The following is a 12,730-nucleotide window of genomic DNA, read 5'->3' as shown; positions in this document are numbered from 1 at the left end:
GCGCAGCAAAACGTGTGATGTACTCCTCAGCTACCTTAACGTCAGCACTCGCAGCTTCACCATGCCTCACCATCAAGTGGATGCCAGATCTCTTCTTGAAATTTTCAAACCAGCCATAACTTGGCCTTAAACGTATCTTCTACTGCCTCTTTTGAGGTTGATGGTTCTTTCCTCTTCAAGTCGCCATAAATAAACGTGCCTTTTTGCATATTACAGCTTCTGTCACTGTATCGCCTGCCAGTTCTTTCTCTTTCACCCACACCAGCAGAAGCTTCTCCATTTCTTCATGGATATTTGTCCTTAATTGGAACAGAGTTGTAGTTCCTTTAGCTGGATTTGTGCTTTTGATGGCATCCTTTTGTTAAAGAATGGTACAAATTGTAAATGTAGTCATACAGCCTTGCCAGTTCAATCACTCATACACCACACTCATGTTTTTCTATTATTTCTTGCTTTACATCTGTCGACATCATTCTCTTCTTCTTCTCACCACTGTCCTTTACACTCACTTTCTTCAGCCCCATGATAGCACACAAGCAAAGTCAGTAAAAAATGCAAAAATGGCCTGACCTGTGGTGGCGCAGTGGATAAAAGCGTGGACCTGGAATACTGAGGTCACTGGTTCAAAACCCTGGGCTTGCCCGGTCAAGGCACATATGGGAGTTGAAGCTTCCTGCTCCTCCCCTCTTCTCTCTCCCCCCCCCCTAAAATGAATAAATAGAAATAATTTTTTAAAAAAATGCAAAAATGTTGCAAGAACGAGTACAGCACACAAGATTCAACTTGATTCTGCGGGTAACAGGTGAGAAAGAACAACATGCTGGTGTTGTGCTGCCGATACTGGACCCCTGCGCCAGTGCGCCAACTGGAGGCAGCTTCCTGAATCACGACTCGTATCTCAGAATTTTGCTCAGATCTCAAACAAAAATACAGACAGAACTGCAGCTCGTATCTTAAAAAAATTTTTTTTTGTATGTTGGTCTGCTCGTATCTCAAGGTACCACTGTGTATCACTTTAAGTACTAATACTTCATCTGTTCTAGTGTTTTGTTTTGTTTTTAGTTCTTTATGGTTTTTTGCTTATTATTTTAATTTTTTGTTGATTATTTTTCTCCCTCCTGTTGTTCACTACTATGGCTTTATAGTGTGCCCTGATATCTGGTAGGGCAGGCCCTCCATGTTGTTTTTCAAGAATATTGCTCTGCTACTTGTCCTTTTGTTTCCCATATACACTTACAGTCTTGTCAAGTAGAAAAGATAATTTGAACCAACTTTACTACTGAGAACAACTGGTAAAACTGAATCAAAATCAAAATAAATAATTTATTTTTAAGGCATCTGATAGTCTTCAAAGCTGCGAAAAATTACAGCACCAGAGCTCTGTGGAAAAAGTAAAGCCACTGTATCGAGACTTAACATTTGAGGCCCTTTTTTCTCCTAATGGTGCTGATTCCAGAAAAGGCCACTGAGAGGTTGTGAAGCTAAGTAGTTGTTTTGTCACACTTGCTGGATAGACTGACTACTAGGGAGACAAAAATTGGAGGTTCTGGACCACCAAGGAGAGCGCTGTTTGCTAAACCTGTTTGATTTTATGTTAAAACCTCAAGAGCCTATAATCTAAATCAAGGTTTCTCAATTTTAGCACTGTTGACACTTTGAACTAGGTATTCTTTGATATGGGAAACTATCCTGTACATCGAAGGATGTTTAGCAACATCCCTGGCCTATATTCAGTAGATGCCAGTACCAATTCCTCACGCCCATGTGGCAGTCAAAAATGTCACCATATATTGCCAAATGTGCTCTGGTGAGCAAAAATCTACCACAATTTAAGAAAGACTGCCCTAATTGATGTACTGGAATAGACCGTACTTTATAGGGATTAAAGCCCAACTTTGAATCATGTCAATCACTGATTGGATTAATACGACCTGAAATTAACTATTACTTTTTGCTTTAAACTACTTGTTAAAAGCAAATGTTAGTTTGCTTCCAAGAAGATAGTATTACCAAAAGCCTCAAGTTAATCTCTTAAATTTCTCACATATAATACCTGACAATCAAAACCAATTAGGTCTATATTTAGCCTAAAAGGATACAGGGCAACACTTGGTCAAAAGACAGGTAAACTGACTCGTAGTGATACAGTGGTTAAAGCATCCACCTGGGATGCTGAGGTCTCCAGTTGGAGACTCCAGGCTTGCCCAGTAATGGCACATATGAGAAGCAACTAGAAGTTGATGCTTCCTGCTCCCCACCCCCACCCCTGCTCTCTCTCTTTTCTTTCTAAAATTAATTAAATAAATAAATAAATAAAGTAAAAAGGAAAGGAAAATCAAGTAAAACAATATATAGAAGAAAGAGGTGAACAGAGGATCAACATAATGGGATAATTAAGGCTCCAACTGTAGTAAGGATTAAACCTCAAGTTACTGTAGCTTTAGTAATTGCTTATTGTATTAGTTTCAATGCTAGCACTGCATTGTGCTGTACATAATTCTGATTTTATTAAAGTAAAAAGTTTTTTTAAAAAAGACTAACTGAGCCCTGGCTGGTTGGCTCAGCGGTAGAGTGTCGACCCAGCGTGTGGATGTCCCAGGTTCGATTCCCGGCCAGGGCACACAGGAGACGCTCCCATCTGCTTCTCCACCCTTCACTTTCTCTTTTCTCTCTGTTTCTCTGTTTCCCTCCCACAGCCAAGGCTCCATTGGAGCAAAGTTGGCCCAGGCGCTGAGGATGGCTCTGTGGCCTTCATCTCAGGTGCTAGAATGACTCTGGTTTCAGTGGAGTAAAGCCCCAGATGGGCAGAGCATCGCCTTCTAGTGGGCATAATGGGTGGATCCCAGTCCGGTGCATGCGGAAGTCTGTCTCTCTGACTTCCTGCTTCTTACTTCAGAAAAATAGAAAAAAAAGACTCCAACTTTATAATAAGTATATATTTTCAAGAAATTGAAGATTGAACCAAAGTGACATTCCAGGACACAACATACCAGGGTTTAATAGCAGATTACCTGGTCAAATTTCACAGTAATTGCTTGTTGGTCAAATGGGTTTGTAAATATGATATATATGTTTGCTCGCTTGTGATTTGTATTGGGTGTGGGGGACGGGCTGTAGGCAGGCACAGGGTCATTGTAGCCTAAGGTTTAGTTTTAAGACTAAGCTTTTCCCCACACCCTTGACTGATTGTATGATCTGGGTGGTGCACTCTCATGAGGAATCCAATTATGCCTCAGATAAGTGACTTTGTATCAGAGACTTCCTTGTTTGTATATTGGATTAAGGGTTTTTGGTTTTCTACACTATAAAGTGGGACAGACCAGGAGCTGGTACACACAGCTCCTGCTCTCACGATTGCAGGGGCTTCCCTGATCCCTTGCCCTTCATGGGAAAAGCTGGTTTTCTGCTTTTCCCTTGTCTTTTGTGGTTTGCCTGTCTTGGTGAGACACCAATAAATAGGATGGCCCACCATCCTCCGACTCCACCATTTCTTTACCGTCTGCCTGAATCCAGTGGGATCCTGCATGTGAATGGCCACGATGGGGGCTCCTGGCCTTACATTGCTGTTGATGTTTTTAATTGCAATTTTATCAGTTTAGTTACATCTTTATTGATATTCTTATTCAAAATTATGCTATTTTTGTACTTATGTTCTTTAACATCTTTCAGTAATTTTATGCATAACAGGCTTCCATTTCTTTTGTTCATGTTTTTCGTAGTTACTTTATAATGCTTTTTACAAAGTTTTATTTTCTGTTAGTGTTGGGCAGATAAAATGTATTATGCTCACTTTGTTAAAGAAGCCGTTGCCCAGGTGATAATAATGTGTGTTGAGAATCCTTGTAGCCTGGGGCTTGGTTTTGGGATTAAGCCTTTCCCACCCATTTTTGATGTGGGTTGGTACAATCCTATCATGTCTCAGAGGGTGACTTTGTATTAGAGACTTCGCTATTTTGTATATTGGATTAAGGGTTTGGATTTCTACACTATAAAATGGGGACGGAGCGGCAGCTTGCGCTCTTGGTTCCTGGGATGATTAGCATGAGAGAGCAGAGAGGAGAAAGAGGCCACGTGGAGTAGGCCAGGAGAAGCAGCCAAGATGGCGGAGTGCTGAGTGAGATGCCAGTTTGTGTGCAGTTTGTATCTGGGATAAGGAAGGAGATGGGGAACTGAGGAGAATAAGGCTGGTGAGCTAGAAACCTTTGATTCTAGGAAACTCGGATAATTCAGTGGCTTTGTGAGCACTGAATGTGAGTGGGTTTTGGAGCCCAGTGTGTATTTTTTATTTGCCCGCCGGGTGCAAGCTAGGATTAAAGATGATGGCCCACCAGTTCTTGGCTCCGTTATTTCTTTACCGACTGTCCGAATCCAATGCGAACCTGAAAGGGCTGGGCTGCTCTGATGGTGGCCCTGGCCGTGGATACTGGCTTGACAGTTAGCTAGATGTAATTGTTAATTTAATTTATTTATTTATTTTTAGTGAGATACAGAGACAGGAAGAGAGAGAGATGAGAAGCATCAATTTGTAGTTGTGGCACTTTAGTTATTCTCTGATTGCTTCTCATACATACCTTGAGGCAAGGGTGGGGATAGGGAGTGTTGGGCAGATAAAATGTGTTATGCTCACTTTGTTAAAGATGACATGAGGAGATGTGTGTTGGGGGTGGGCTAAAGGCAGGCAGAATCCTTGTAGCCTGGGGCTTGGTTTTGGGATTAAGCCTTTCCCACCCTTTTTGATGTGGGGCGGTACAATCCAATCATGCCTCAGAGAAGTGACTTTGTATTAGAGACTTCCCTGTTTTGTATATTGGATTAAGAGTTTGGATTTCTACACTATAAAATGGGGATGGAGCGGGAGCTTGTCCTCTTGGTTCCTGGGATGATTAGCATGAGAGAGCAGAGGGAGCAGAGCAGAGAGCAGAAAGAGGCCATGTGGTCAGGAGAAGCAGCCAAGATGGCGGAGTGCTGAGTGAGATGCCAGTTTGTGTAGAGTTTGTATCTGGGATAAGGAAGGAGATGGGGAACTGAGGAGAATAAGGCTGGTGAGCTAGAAACTTTTGATTCTAAGAAACTCGGATAAGTCAGTGGCTTTGTGAGCACTGAATGTAAGTGGGTTTTGGAGCCCAGTGTGTATTTTTACTTGCCCGCCGGGTGCAAGCTAGAATGAAAGAAAATGGCCTATCAGTTTTTGGCTCCATTGTTTCTTTACCGACTGTCCGAATCCAATGCGAACCTGCATGGGCCGGGCTGCTGTGATGGTGGCCCTGGCCTTGGCTCCTGGCTTTACAGGGAGGCTCCAGCCAAGCCAGTGAATGATCTTTGGGCTCAAGCTAGCAACCATGGGATTCTGTCTATGATCACACGCTTGAGCCTGCACTCAAGCTGGCTAAGCCCTTGCTCAAGCCAGCAACCTTGGGGTTTTGAACCCTGGACCTGTGTCCCAAATCGATGATCTATATACTGCACCACCACTGGTCAGGCTGCAAGTTTTAATTTTAAATGAAATTAAATTTTTACTTTTCCAGAATTTTCTTTTAATTGGAGTTTTTAACATAGAGGCTATATTATCTGAAAATAATGAAGTTTTTTATTTTTCATCTTTCACTTATTTAAGAAAATTATTTCACTTACTTCCCTCACTTGGACTGCCATTCAAGTATTGAACTGATATGATTATGAGTTTTTGTTATTGATAGTTTTTATCATAAAAGTTCTCTTTTGAATGATTCCTTTTATCATAAAAAAGTGCTGAATTTTATGGAATAGTTGATCTGTTGATGATGTTACTTTTCCCTACTTCTTTAACATATTGACATTTATAAAGTTTTTTTTTAATAGTAATCATCCCTAGATTTCTTGCATTAACCCAAAATAATTCTGTTGGAATCCATGGGAGTCTGAAAGACCAGAGTAACAGGCTTTATTGAAAGGAAGAAAGGAACCCTGCTGGGCACTTCTCCCGAGGAGAAGAGCACTGGTTACAGACTAGGGGCGAGTTACACAGTGTTTGGGAGAGCCTGAGGGGATACTGAGGCAAAAGTTCTGGTATGTCTGGAGCCCCTCCTTGGGGCGGCTTGTCAGCTTCTTGGAATTCCTCTGTCTCAGGGGTGATAGTCCAGTAAGGGTGAGGTCTGACAGATAAGCAGAACATCAAGAGGGCAGTTTGGAATACACATATCTATCATTTCTCAACTCTGTGGTTACATATAAAAGAAAGGCAGTTATTAATTTTATAATATACGGTGAGGGGTGATGAGGAGAAACAGGAGAAAAAATTGGAAAATTATTGCTTCTTCTGGAGAGAACTGAAGAAGGGAACCTTGCCAAGCCAAGTCCCTCATCCAGTTAAGGAGGTCATCAATTTCCATGCTGTGAGGTCTGAACCAGGCGATGTCTCCGAAAACCTGAGTGAGAAAGTAAAAAAAAAAAAATTTGCGAGGTAATAATTGTTAGTTGCTTGCTGCGAGTGCCAAGACAGAGTTACATGGTGATACATGGTCTCCTGGATGAGCCTCATGAGACGTGCTGGTCTCATTCCTCTCGAATGGGAGGACATGTGGAGATTTTTAGAGACAGGGAACCTGTTGGTGTAAATTTTAGAAGGACTGAGTATGTGTGGTTTAAAAGGAAGGGGGTTTGGAGAACATTCAGGAGGGAACTTCCCGGGCTGAGGGGCGACTTCTTCCTGATGTCATCGCTACCTATTTGATATTTAGAAAAATAAATAGGAGAGTAAGTGGACCAATGAAAGGTAATAGTCAAGACTCCCAGTTTGTGTGAAACCACTGATTCCATGTTTACGAATTTGCTGGGCTTCAGAGAGAGAGAGAGAGAGAAAGAGAGAGAGAGAGAGGGAATAAGACAGGGTAGTGGGGCCAGTCCCCCTGTCCCTAGACCTACTTTTATAGAAATTTTTAAAGTAACAAGAAGAGAAATTACCTATATAGCTCTTTTGGTCCTTAGATTGACGGGTAATGTACTAGGAATTGAAAGAGGCTCATGGGGTGAGATAGATTAGGGTACAGGTTTCTGTCCAATAAGTAAGGAGACACATATAGGTGTTGGTCCCATATGAGTAGAAAACCCCTGATTGGGTGAGGCAGGTTGAGAGGTGAATAGAGAACAGAAGGACAAGGGGTCAGTCTCCTTTCTCTGTTTCTGAGCTCCAGATGGTCAGGGTGGAGGAAAGAGCTGCCCTTAGCAGCAGTGGGAGTTGTCAGGATCACGGTGTGTGGACCTGTCCACGTGAGAGTTAGTCCTTGGGTGATGTAGTGCTGGAAGCGCCCCTTGGATAGTCCTTGAACAGTTTGCTGAGTAACCTGTAGATCCTGCAAGTACTTAGGGAAAGAGTGGTTACATTTCTACACTTTGCAGTTAGAATTTAAGTCCTAGTGACCACTACTTCTAGCTGGAATTAGCAGCAGGTCCCAGCCTACAATAGGCATGGGGCATTGAGCCAAGAGGAATAAAGGAGATATTATACATTAAATAAAGTAACAAACTCAGACTGTCAATACCCACAGTAGAGATCTTCGAGGGATAAATAAAACTTAAATATTCAGGCAAGAATAGTAGATGGCCCTTGTGTTTACAAGAAATGAGATCAGTTTATCTGCTACTTGGAAGAAATACCTTAGGTTCGTGAACGATGTCTGTAAAGCCAGTAGCCAGGGCTATCATCACAGCAGCCTGGCCCATGCAGGTTCGCATTGGATTCGGACAGTCGGTAAAGAAACAACGGAGCCAAAAACTGATGGGCCATAATCTTTAATCCTAGCTTGCACCCGCGGGCAAATAAAAACACACACTTGGCTCCAAAACCCACTCACATTCAGTGCTCACAAAGCTACTGACTTATCCGAGTTTCCTAGAATCAAAGGTTTCTAGCTCACCAGACCTTATTCACCTCTGTTCCCCATCTCCTTCCTTCTCCCTGCACAAGCTGGCTTCTCACCCAACACTCCGCCATCTTGGCTGCTTCTCCTGGCCACATGGCCTCTTTCTGCTCTCCTCTCTGCTCTCTCCTCTAATTTCAGGAACCAAGGGAGCAAGCTTCTGTTCTGCCCCCATTTTATAGTGTAGCTTCATAACCTTTAATCCAATATACAAAATAGGGAAGTCTCTAATACAAAGTCACTTCTCTGAGGCATGATTGGATTGTACCGCCCCACATCAAAAAGGGTGGAAAAGGCTTAATTCCAAAACCAAGCCCCAGGCTACAAGGATTCTGCCTGCCCACAGCCCACAGAGACACACATTAATATCACCTGGGCAACGGCCTCCACGTGAGCAGTGCCATCGTTAACAAAGTGAGCCCAACAATGTCCTTGGGCCTTCAGTGGCAATTCCCAGTAAGCTGGGCCAGGTCGGGTCACAGATAGCTGGAGCAGGGCTAGAAGAGACTGAACCCTCCCTCCATGGAGCAAGGAGGCAGCTTACCTTCTCATGTCCCTCTTTCCACAACACAAGTGTGTCCCTTGATGGGGCTGGGAAGCCTGGCAGGCTTCAGTTCAATGACCTTTCTTTCCACTCTGGAGCAGGGCCTGATAGAATCCTGTGAAGCCCTTTAGAGCGCTGGAGCCTTTAAGAGCATATGCCAAAAGCTGGTATTTCCCGACTTCTTTTGGGCCTTATTTGCCTTTTCTGTTACTTCCTTGGCCATTATAGACCTTAAAAGCCATGCTCAGAAGATCTCACTGAGGGGCTTGACTAAGAGAGCAAAATTGGAAATCCAGTGTTTAAAGAAGCCTATTAGACTGAGGAGAGAAAGGATTTAATTTGTGGTGGTAGGTGGTTGGAGACTGCGGAGGATCTGAGTTTGATCTAGGTTGAGACCTCAGGTGGTGGGGGTTAAGGCAATACCCCGATACACTACAGATTGAGAATGAAGTTGAGCCTTAGCAGAGAAGACAAGATATCTCTTCACAGCGAGTAAGTTAAGAAGGGTGGTGGTGTGTCTCCTTGAGGCAGGCAGGGAGGGGCTGCAGAGGAGTAAGTTATTTACATATTGTAAGAGAGTACTAGTTTTGAGATTGCATGCTGCTAAATCCTGAGCTAGTGCTTGCCAAACAGGTGTGGGCTGTTTTTGATCCCCTGGGGTAAGAAGTCCACGTAAATTGCTGGGCTGCATTAGTGTCCGGATAAAGGTGAACAGAAAGTAAGAGTCAGGGTGTAAGAGAATGGTAAAGAAGGCATTCTTGAGGTCTAGGACCTGTAGAGATTAGGGACTACTGGATGGAGGGGAATTACTGCCTCATTGATTAGGTGTAAGGCTTGTACAAGGCGATAAGCCCCTGAAGGTTTTTGAACAGGAAGGATAGGAAGTATTGCAGGAAGACTCCGTGGGGATGAGTAAGCCTGGTTTAAGAGGTGGGTAATTATTGGTTTAAGGCCTTAGAAACAGACATAGTTACACATTAAACAAAAACTTTACATAAAAGTTATGAATTAAGGAATTTAAATGAGCACACTTTACTTGTTTCAATTCAAATTATACTAGAGATATTTTCTGACAAAGAGACAAAACGGATTACTTACTCAACATAGCTTAATATACAAATTCTATTTTTTTAACTTTTTCGAGATGACAGGGAGTTGCCAGCATAGAGGGGAGGAAGAGAGAAAGCAGACGGATGGACAGTGTGAGCAGCTGGATGGAAAGAAGGAGGGTCAGAATCTGTAAGAGGAGGAGAAGATTAGAGGCACAGTCACAGTTTGTAAGGAGGGAGGAGTTGTCGGAGAAGAGACAGGCACCGCAGCCAGAACCACAGCTTCTAAAGAGGGGGAAGGGGATGAAAACACAGTGGAGAAGGGAGAAGCCCCTGGCCAGCAGAGGAGGAGAAAGAGAGAGTGTGGTATTTGCAGGTGAATGAGAAACAGGTTTCTGTGAAGGGAGGGGGCTCTTGGAGGGAAGAGACTCAAGTTGAAGAGATTTACAGAGGGACCAAAGAGGGGTCCCGAGAGAGGGATGCCCTTAGGGGTCAGGCAGAAGAGAGCGAGTTGGGAGTCTGCGGAGGAGAGATTAGGAGCGAAGGTTTTAGGTGAAGTTTCTTTGGCCAAAAATGGCCTGCATGTAGAACAGAAGGCACAGTAATGAAGGACAGGAGAGAAGGGAGAAGAAAAGCCCACATGTAAGGAATCTCTGATGCCCTCCCTGTCCAGTGGCAGAAATTGTCAAGATCTCTTAGGATATTGTAATGGTAGTAGAAAGCAACCTGGCTAGGTGCCTAGACTGTTAAGGAAGTCTGTAGAGACTAGCCACTGAGTAGAAACCTCCCAAACTGTGAACCTCAGAGAGTAGAGGAGTCCCGAAGGAATAGAGGAATAGTCTCTTAGGCCTGAGGTTGGGAGGAGCCCGTGTTCCAAGGGGAGCCTGGCTGGACAGTTTGGACTGAGAGGAGCCCACAGTAGAGGAGACTGGTGAGAGATGGGGGCATCTCCGCCTTCAGTCACAGTTCTGAGAGGAGAAAATCTCCATAGAAAGAGAGTCTCAGACAGGAGGTTGTCACCCCAAGGCTGAGATCCCGGGACGTAGGAGAGGGGCCTGGCTAGGCACGCCTAGACTTTCGTAGAAGTCCATAAAGGAGTAGAGGCAGACCACCTGTAGATACGGGGTCCAAAGTCAAAACCGTCCAACCAGGAAGGGGTGTTTTTAGAGATAAATTTGGAGGCCAACCGGGGAAGGGGAAGGGAGAAACTCCTTACCTTTCTGGTCCAGCAGGGGTTCAGGACAGGGTTAGACTGCCGGCCAATCGACCTACAATTACACGTCCAAACAGAATCAGGGAGTAAGCCCGGGACGAGCTGCCACTGCCCATTGCTTCCCTGGTTGTAAGTTTGGACGGCAAAGAGGGATCGTCCAGGCAATCAATACCCTGTCCCGGGTTTCCGCACCAAATGTTGGAATCCATGGGAGTCCGAAAGACTAGAGTAACAGACTTTATTGAAAGGAAGAAAGGAACCCTGCCGGGCACTTCTCCCGGGGAGAAGAGCACTGGTTACAGACTAGGGGCAAGTTACACAGTGTTTGGGAGAGCCTGAGGGGATACCGAGGCAAAAGTTCTGGTATGTCTGGAGCCCCTCCTTGGGGCGGCTTGTCAGCTTCTTGGAATTCCTCTGTCTCAGGGGCGATAGTCCAGTAAGGGTGAGGTCTGACAGATAAGCGGAACATCAAGAGGGCAGTTTGGAAATACACATATCTATCAAGTTCTAATGAATTACCTTTTATATATTGCTGGTCTTGGAGGCCCTGGCCGGTTGGCTCAGACCCAGTGTCTGAAAGTCCAGGGTTCGATTCCTGGTCAGGGCACACAGGAGAAGTGAACATCTGCTTCTCCACTCCTCCCCCTTCTCTCTCTCTCTCTCTCTCTCTCTCTCTCTTTTTCCCTCCCTCTCCCTTCTTCAGCCATGGCTCAGTTGGAGCAAGTTGGCCTCGGGGACTCAGGATTGCTCAATGGCCTAGCCTAAGGTGTTGAAGTAGCTCGGTTGCTGAGCAACAGAGCAGCCGCCCCAGATGGCATCGCCTTGTAGTGGGGTGGATCCTAGTAGGGGCACATGCAAGAGTCTGTCTCTACCCTCCCCCAACTTAAAAATAATTAAAAAACAAAAAATATATATTGCTGATCTTAGATTGTTAATAAGCATCTTCAGAATTTTTTGAATCTGTATTCCTGAATGAGATTGGCCTGCAATATTCTCTTAAACATTGTTTGCTGTTGATCTGAAGGTTATGCAAGACTCATAAGATGAGCTATGAAATATTCTCCCTTTTTACTTTGGAAGATATTTTTAAGATTGTAATTTCAGGTTCCTTGAAAACATAGTAGAACTTAACTGTAAAGCTGTCTCAGCCTGGTGGGGGGAGGGCCGATGATTACCCACTGATTCAATTATTAATATCTGTGGGAATATTAAGGTTTTGGTTGTTTTTTTTTAACTTTTATAAGCCTTTATTCATTTTTAGGAAGGGGAGAGAGAGAAGGGGGGAGGAGCAGAAAGCATCAACTCCCACATGTGCCTTGACCAGGCAAGCCTAGGGTTTTGAACTGGCGACCTCAGCGTTTCCAGGTTGACACTTTATCCACTGCACCACCACAGGTCAGGCAAGGTTTTTATTTTTACATTAGTGAGTGGTATTTCTCTACAAAGTTGAGTTTATTTTAAAAACTTATTTGCTTAAGGTTGTTGATAATATTCTTTTTTGCATGTTTGTAAGACCTAAAGTCTATAATAAGCATTTTGTTTCCAAATGTTGTTCATTGGAACTTAATTCCCCACCCCACCTTGATTTATTGATACTTTGTCATAGTTTGTCATTGTTATCAGTCATTTCCAAAGGACGAAGTTTTTTGGCTTTATTTATACTTTCCATTGTAATTTATTTCCTCTTTCCTTTTGATCTTATGTTTTATTATTATTGTGATGCTATGAGTTTATTTTCTTTGTTCTTAGATATTAAATTGAATACTTAGCTCATTATTCTGGGGTGTTTCTTTTCTAATATATTCAGTGAACTTATTTTACTCCCTTACCTGTCTATACTCTCCTCGAACTCAGATTTCATCTCAGAGCTTCTAATTTTGTTCTTTTTCTCTTATTGTCTTCCTGTCAATTAATACTTTGTCATTCTTAGCTACATTTTGAACAACTTATTTGAATTTATCCTCAGTTCATAATTCTTCTCTTCTGTTTTATCTTGCCTATTAATAAAAACCATTCAGTGAAATTTAAA

The 12,730-nt window shown here is 43.4% G+C and overlaps 1 protein-coding gene and 1 pseudogene across 2 annotated transcripts in view; one reads left to right on the top strand and one right to left on the bottom strand.

The window, feature by feature from the left end:
* LOC136381072 (eukaryotic translation initiation factor 4B-like) overlaps positions 1-524 on the bottom strand; it is a 49,716-nt pseudogene extending 49,192 nt beyond the window's left edge.
* Positions 1-12,730, top strand: part of JMJD1C (jumonji domain containing 1C) — a 313,461-nt gene that overhangs the window by 157,344 nt on the left and 143,387 nt on the right. The window lies entirely within an intron of this gene.

Source organism: Saccopteryx leptura, chromosome 9 (genome assembly GCF_036850995.1).
Source record: "Saccopteryx leptura isolate mSacLep1 chromosome 9, mSacLep1_pri_phased_curated, whole genome shotgun sequence".
Classification (NCBI taxonomy): domain Eukaryota; kingdom Metazoa; phylum Chordata; class Mammalia; order Chiroptera; family Emballonuridae; genus Saccopteryx; species Saccopteryx leptura.
This window is presented reverse-complemented; position numbering and strand designations above follow the sequence as displayed.